Source organism: Mus musculus, chromosome 8, assembly GCF_000001635.26.
Source record: "Mus musculus strain C57BL/6J chromosome 8, GRCm38.p6 C57BL/6J".
Classification (NCBI taxonomy): Eukaryota; Metazoa; Chordata; class Mammalia; order Rodentia; family Muridae; genus Mus; species Mus musculus.
The window spans coordinates 34,579,862-34,587,908 of NC_000074.6; the positions used below are offsets into that span (position 1 = coordinate 34,579,862).

Below are 8,047 nucleotides of genomic sequence, written 5' to 3' on the forward strand. Positions count from 1 at the left end.
AGAAATGCTGCTAAGAAAAGGGAGCTAAAATTAAAGGAGAGCATGCTGTTAAAAGAGAAAACATTCAGGCCTCCTGAAATGGTATTTTGATCAACATTTATCTGTTGAAGTAGCTGCTCATTTATGCCTCTGCCCAACACAGATCCAACAAGGTCTTCAGATAAAGATTCTTAACTCTCTACCTCCTTCCTCTAGATTAGTTACTGTCTGTTACTGTGATGAAACACCATGACCAAGACACCTTATAAATAAAAGCATTTAATTTGGGGCTTGGTGTTTCAAAAGATTAGCGTCCAACTTGTATTTCCACCTCACTAGTTATTGTAATCATCTAGGAATGATTTGCGGTGTGTAGGAAGATATGCATAGTTTATATGCAAATTCTCTACCATTATGTAAGGGATTGGAGTGTTTGTAGATTTGGTTATGACTGGGGTTGTTGAGGGATGGTTTGAGGCACTGTGTATTCAAATGCTGAATTCTATGCCCAGATGGCCCGTTGCAGTACAGACAATGGTATGGTCAATCATCGCCAGTCTTTATGTTATGCAAAAGTTGTCTTCCAACACCCCTGATTGGTTAATAAAAGAGCTGATGAGCCAATTAGCTGTGAAGAAGAGAATAGGGTGGGACTTCTGATCTGAATCAGTGAGTCCCAGAGAGGGGGGGGGGGAATAGAGGACCATGAGGATAGGAAAGACTAAGAGGATTTACCATGAGGTCTCAATGAAAGAACAACAGTCAGGAGGACACACATGGACAGAGCGAGCCAAGGCAAGATCAGATGGCATGTAATGGGACATGTTGCTGGGTAATAAATAGCCTAGTCAGGCCAGAGTAGCTCAGAACCTACCCAGCTTAAGCTTGCAGACTTAATAAATATACCAAGTCTCTGTATTCAGGAGCTAAAACTGGCTAGGGGAAGCATAGAAATGCCCTGAAGTTATATAGGCATTAAGGAGGCTAAGAAACCCCCCAAGAATTACATTTATAGGCATCCTGGATCTATTCTCCATGTATGCCAAGGGCTGACAACATCACATGTAGGATAGAGATAATGGATGTAAGTAGCAGTATATGAGCAACTGTTGTGGATTTGGCAATTTTTTTTTTATGTTAAACCTTTATCTCACACTAAAAATAGAAATAAGTAGTGGCTATATTAAATATAAATGTGCTAAAGGTAAAAAGAAAGAAAACTTTAGGAATAATTAGAAAGACTTCTAGAGACCCCTTCTGATTGGTGAAGATAACTTCTTAAATATGTAAGAAAGGACCAATAATCAATAATACATATTGTTAACAATCTTATAAATCATTAACTGAGAGAAACAACCTAAAAATATGAACACAGAGGAAATGTCTAATAAAAACAGGTGAAAGTAAAACCTGTTATCAGAGGCTTAACATTTAAACTCCATAAAGATGTATTTGTTGTCTGTCAAGTAAGTAGAACATTGGGTTGGTAATATGATTCTGTGCTGACAGGAGGATAGAAAATGGAATTCCAGTTTAGTATGAGTTGGGAAGTAAGCAGGTGTCATTTTTGTGATAGACAGTTTGGTAGAGGTTATCACTATTTAACATGAATGCATTCTTTCATATGTCAAATTCACTTGGAAGCATTTATGCAGAGAGTAGACATGATATTTATAAAGAACCAAGCAAGCCATTCACGGCAGCATTATGGGATCTGACAGCAGAAGACTAGACCCAGATTAAATTCCTATCATATGGGAAGGAAAAGAAAAGCCGTAACACATCCATCCTTGGTAACAAATGTGTTATAGACTGTAGTGCCATAGGTAGAGGGCATGAGCTGGGCATCTGCTCTGCTGCAGATGGATCATCAACATTTATTGTAATTTGAAAATTAAGAATTGCAGAGTAACAGACCTAGTTTGGTTTTATTTAAAGAGTACATGCAAAAAAAAAATCATGTCTCTATGTGTTTGTGCTCTCACAGATTTAGAAAAAAACAAGCAACCATTTTTAAAAAGTGCCCATCTCTGGTAAGAAAGGGATGCGTTCTGATGAGCTGAGGAGAGGCTGTCTCCTGCCAGTCTGTTCTCCCATCCTGTCAACAGGCCAGGGTTGAAGGTTTGGGTATTTAACCCACTGTAATACATTCTTGAAGTGGAATTGCTGTGTTTCGGGGTAAGAAGAGACCTTCTTTATTCCAAAAATGTAATCAAAGACACAATCTCTCTCTCTTTTTTCTTTTCTTTTTTTTTTTCAGTACCTTGGGCTCTCACATAAGATCTCAAAGGAGTCTTACATGTCTCTCTGTGTGAGAGAAGCCAGAATTTTGTTAGTCCCTTTCAGTCAGTGGAAGAAAGGTTGGCATAGTCTGGTATGTGGAGTTTCTCCATAGCAGGCTTTTTAATTTATGGTAGAAATTGCTATAACAATGCTGAAGAAGTCTGACACTTACAGGCTACGATACAAATAAACCCGGATGCAGATGCTCGCAGCCAAGCATTGGACTGAACACAGGGTCCCCAGTGGAGGAGTTAGGGGAAGGACTGAAGGAGCTGAAAGGTTTGAAACCCCATAGGAAGAACAATAGTATCAACCAACCAGGTCCCCCCACCCCCAGAGTTCCATGGACTAAACCACCAACCAAAGAGTACACATGGATTGACCCATGGCTCCAGCTGCATATGTAGCAGAGGGAGGCTTTGTCAGACATCAATGAGAGGAGAGGTCCTTGGTCCTGTGAAGGCTCTGTGCCCTAGTGTAGGGGAATGCTAGGGCAATGAGGCGAGAGTGAGTGGGTGGTGGAGCATCTTCATAGAAGCAGTGGGGAGGGGGGAGGGGGTTTTCAGAGGGGAAACTGGGAAGGGGGATAACATTTGAATTGTAAATAAATAAAATAACCAATAAAAAAGATACAAATAAACCATCATCCAGCAAACCGGTGAGATTCAAACACGCCTTTGTTCTTCCATCGAACTCTGACACTAACATCTGAATGTTACTGGAAGTTAGGTAGATAAGATATCAGTACTTAAGACATTAGAAAGACTAGACAATCATCACACACACACACACACACACACACACACACACACACACACACGCACGCACACACACACACCAAGGAGGAGGAAGAAGGAGAGGAAGAGAAATATGTTCAATAAGCCATGCAGGAACAAAATGTAATTTTAAAAATCCCATTTAATGAAAAAAGGAAGAAAAAAAAAAAACCCGAACAGGAATAACAGAACAAAACACCATGGGGTGAGTATCAATACTGTAAATTTAAATTCAGTCCCCTGAATGATTGCATTACTTACAAAGCTGCTAAACATACTTATTAAGAAAGATCAATCAGAAGAAGAAAATCTAAATAGAATACTTCTAAAGGAAATGAATCTTAGGTTGAGAGATGAAGGTTAAAAGTAGGAAGTTACAGGTCTGGAGAGATGGCTCAGTGGTTAAGAGCACTGACTGCTCTTCCAGAGGCCCTGAGATCAATTCCCAGCAACCACATCTGTAATAAGATCTGATGCCCTCTTTTGGTGTGTTTGAAGAAAGCAACAGTATACTTATATACATGAAATAAAATAAAAATAAATCTTAAAAAAAAGTTAAAAGTTACACTGAGCACTGATTAAAACGCTCTGGAGAGAGACTACCAATCCCACACAGACTTCATAATCCAGGAGACAAAACAAGCCATTACCCAGTGGCAGGGATCCCCATTTGTCAGAAAAACACAACTCCAGCCGGTGATACACTCACCGGGAAGACAGTCCTGAGTGTGGATGAGCTGGCAGTAAAGCTTCCAAGTACGTGATCCGTGTGTGTGTAGAGATGTGATACCACTGGAGGGGAAAATAAACACACCCACCATCATCGCTCAGAGATCAGCACTCCCCTCCCAGTCACTGGCAGAAAGGGCACAGAACATCAGCAAAAATACCAGAGACTTGTGCACTTTTGTGGAGTTAATGCCTGTGGACTGCTTCATCCAACAAGAGGAGTGAGCGTGTAATTTTCCGAGGCAGATACACTGTTCAGACTCATCATCTCCCAGACTATGAAATATGCATGAGTAAGCTGAAAATTAATGAAGTCATACAGACCATGCTTTTGACTACAGGGGAATCTCTCAACATCCGAAAGATAACTGGGAGATGACCCAAAAATTAGAAATTAAAGAATAGTAGCTGTACTGGCTGGTTTTGTGTGTCAACTTGACACAAGCTGGAGTTACCACAGAGAAAGGAGCAGATGCTCGCAGCCAAGCATTGGGCTGAACACAGGGTCCCCAATGGAGGAGTTAGGGGAACGACTGAAGGAGCTGAAAGGTTTGAAACCCCATAGGAAGAACAACAGTATCAACCCTGTGTTACTGTGATACTTCAAGGGAGGAAATGCCTCCATGAGATCCAGCTGTGGGGCATTTTTTTCAATTAGTGATCAAGGGTGGGAGGGCCCATTGTGGGTGGCGCCATCCCTGGGCTGGTAGTCCCAGGTTCTGTAAGAAAGCAGGCTGAAAAAGCCAGGAGAAGCAAACCTGTAAGGGACATCCCTCCATGGCCTCTGCATCAGCTCCTGCTTCCTGACCTGCTTGAGTTTCAGTCCTGACATCCTTTGGTGATGAACAGCAGTGTGGAAGTGTAAGCTGAATAAACCCTTTCCTCCCCAACTTGCTTCTTGGTCACGATGTTTGTGCAGGAGTAGAAACCCTGACTGAGACAGTAGCCAAGCCTTCTGAGAGCAAAATATACAATATACTTGGGCCTTCTTGTCCCTAGGATGGGTTTTGACTATTCTCTTCCTCGATCATACACATACGTTTAAAGTTTATGACAGGGGCTTACTTACTTTGTGTGATTGCTGCTGTAGATGTGGTGTTGTTGGCTGCGTGAGAAATGTCCCGCACAGACTCATGTATTTGACATCTGGTCCCCAGTTGGCTATGAGAGGAGAATATAGAACTCTTAGGATGTAGAGCCTGGCTGGAGGAAGTATTTCACTGGGGGCAGGCTTTGAGAGTTTACATCCTCTCCCTACCGCCAGTGTAGGCTCTTTGCTCCTGTATGTGCAGTAGAGTTCTGGTCGCTCCGTTTGCAGCTCCTACTACGGTGCTTGATGCTTGCTGCCTTGTATCCCTGCCATGATGAATGATCATCCGCCTGGAACGCTAAAACAAAATAAACACTTTGTCCATAAGTTGCTTTGAAGGTGTGGCTTTGTTGGAGGAAGTATGTCACTCTGAGAGTGGGCTTTGAGAGCTTTTTCCTAGCTGCCTGAGGATGCCAGTCTTCTTGTGTTTGCCTTCAGAACAAGATGTAGATCTCTTGTCTCCTCCAGCACCATGCCTGCCTGGATGCTACCACCATGCTTCCTGCCATGATGATAATGGACTGAACCTCTGAAGCTGTCAGCCAGCCCCAATTAAATGTTGTCCTTTACAAGAGTTGCTTGTGAGATGTAACTAAGACTCTGTGTGTGTGTGTGTGTGTGTGTGTGTGTATGTTTGTATATGTATATGTATGGATGGATACATATACATACTCAGTGGGTTACTGAAACAAGAAAAGAGCCCATGAAGTTGCAAAGGAGTAATTCCTATAAGGAATTAGGAAGAGTAGTTATGACTATGACTAAAATATTATATGTATATATATTATATGTAAAGTATTATATTTATTACATGTGTATACAATGTTTTGATCATACCCACACCCACTCCTAATTCCTTGCAGATCCACTCCCACCCTCTCACTCCTTCCCAATCTCATCAACTCTTTTCCTGTTTCAGTAACCACTGAGTCCAATTTGTGTGGCCTGTATACTCACTGATGGGACCCTTCACCAGAGAGACCATGGCTGACCTACTAGGAGCCACACAGTTAAAAAACAAAAACAGGACCTGCCTCTTGTTCCCACAGAGGCCATTGATAGCTCTTCTTGCTCTGGGCTGGAATGCTGACCGGCTTGTTCTTCATGCAGATCTTAGGCGGATGCTGCTGTGAATCCGGGAGGACCACAGTCCTCTCTCATCCAGAAGACCCTGTTTCCCTCTAGTTCTCCCCAGTCGCTGGCTGATGCAATTTCCTCACCCTCTTCTTCATGGTCTCTAGGCACTGGAGAGGAGATGTGATATAGGTATCCAATCTGTGCCTGAGCACCTTCACAGTCCTTTAACCAGATGTGAGTGTCTTCACTTATTTCTGTCCACTACACAAAGAAACATCTCTGCTGATGAGGTCTGAAAGTCCTGCTGTAGATGGTGACTTCTAAAGATGGCAGTGAACTGATGGGGGTGGGGGTGGGGCGCAGGGCCGTGCCCTCCTTTGGGGTATTACATTTTGTGACATGGATCTCTTGGATGATTGAGGGTCACTGCAGTTTTGTGCACACATATAATTTATCCCTTGGAGTTCCTAGTGTTTCAAACCAGGGCAAGTCCAGGGTAATTTCTACAATGATAAAGAAGAATTTTTTTAATGTCTTCATTTTTTGTCCTATTCCATTGCTACCTGTTATAGTAATGCTGAACCAATCATAGTGAGCAAGGCACTGTGGACAACTCAAGTCTTTGAAGTGATGGCAAAAATCTAAATCCCTCCTTGGGCTTTCTTCTTAATCCACCATGCTGCCTAACAGACATTTCTGTCTCTCCCATACTGACTCCAGACATCAATGGCTGATTGCTAAGAAAATCTCTCTCGGACAGGCATTGCTTCGCCAGCCATGCCTTAGCCTAATTGTCTTGATGAGAGTGGTACTGAAACGTCCTCTGAAGCAACCGTCACCATGCCACCTCTTAATGGAACAACTCGACTGGCAAAGAATCACACACATCAACCACATTCTTCCTGAGTGACTTTATTTTTACTCTCAGGGAAGCTCTTACTGAATGCAATTGGAGATATAACGATCCTATTTTGGGTCCTAACAATGCAATTTCAGTCCCAGGAGTGAAACCATTTCCTTTGGTGACCTCCTTGTCCTGTGACTAATGCAGCAGGGAGAGGGCCTGGACGATATCAGAAAGATGACCTCCATGCAGAGGAGAGGACATCTTGAGTGATAGCCTGAGGCAAGACTGTCCTGATCAACCAAACTGGGCAGAGGCTGAGGTGGTGTGGTCTCAGAGACACTGTAACATGCTCTTGGCTGGAGCTGTGAATGACTACAAGTCCTTCTTTTGAATGGGGCATCTTGTGGAGCTGGGGTTCTGGTATTTCCACTGGTAGGGCTTGAGTCAAAGCCAGAGCTCAGCATCACTTTAGGCCTCCCCTTACTTGATGTGGGTCACCTTCTTCAACCCATTGATGGTCCCTCTTTCTGAGCAACAACCACTGTATAGCCCAGGAAAACCTCCTAATGTCTCCCCCTTCCCTCTCTGAAAGCTGCCTTTTCTCTAGCTAATGGCTATGCAGGGGTGGGTCCAAAGATACCTAAGAACAGTAATATGTCTTTCCTACAGGCAATATCATTGTAGACATGAATCCAGAATCTATTCTTCTGCCGCTATGCTTTCTGCATCTCCCTGTATCACAGTCCTGTTAGCATCCTGGCCCAACTAAAGAAAAGCTTGCTTGTCATGAGAAGTCTCATGGCTCAAGATGTCAGTGGGAAGACATGCTCCCTCTCGTGGAGCTGGTTCAGGGGAACAACAGTGATAAAGTTGAAACAGGAGCTATGGACTCCAGAGCCCTGGGCTTGAGAGCACGCTTCATCGTTTGCTGTAAGTATGACTTGGGTCAGATTTACCAACGTGATTGATTTCATTTTTAACTCTGGAGAAAGTGCTTTTCAACTCACTTTGGAAGTTGCAAATGTCTATGTAGGCATTGTTACCCTTGAGGGTTATGCTCTGAAGTTGTTAAGTTAAGCTATTAGTCACACTGCATGCCGATGTGCAAAATGAATATAGCATCTTATTTTTGGTCACTGACTAGTCTTTCCCAGAGGTTCTCAGCCCTCTGGGAGTGACACCAACCACGGCCCCAGCAACATTGATTACAACGAACTGGGTGAGACTCAAAATGCCTTACCCACTCACACGCTCCTCACTGCAGTC

General features: G+C 43.1%; 1 long non-coding RNA gene across 1 annotated transcript; it reads right to left on the reverse strand.

Moving 5' to 3' along the window:
- Window positions 1–3,594: 3,594 nt before the first annotated feature.
- Gm46068 lies at window positions 3,595–5,165 on the reverse strand. Its single transcript, XR_001778749.1, has 3 exons — window positions 5,026–5,165; window positions 4,837–4,928; window positions 3,595–3,830 (listed from the first exon to the last, which is right to left on the reverse strand). It is a non-coding gene; the product is annotated as a predicted gene, 46068 (long non-coding RNA).
- Between the last annotated feature and the right edge of the window lie 2,882 nt (window positions 5,166–8,047).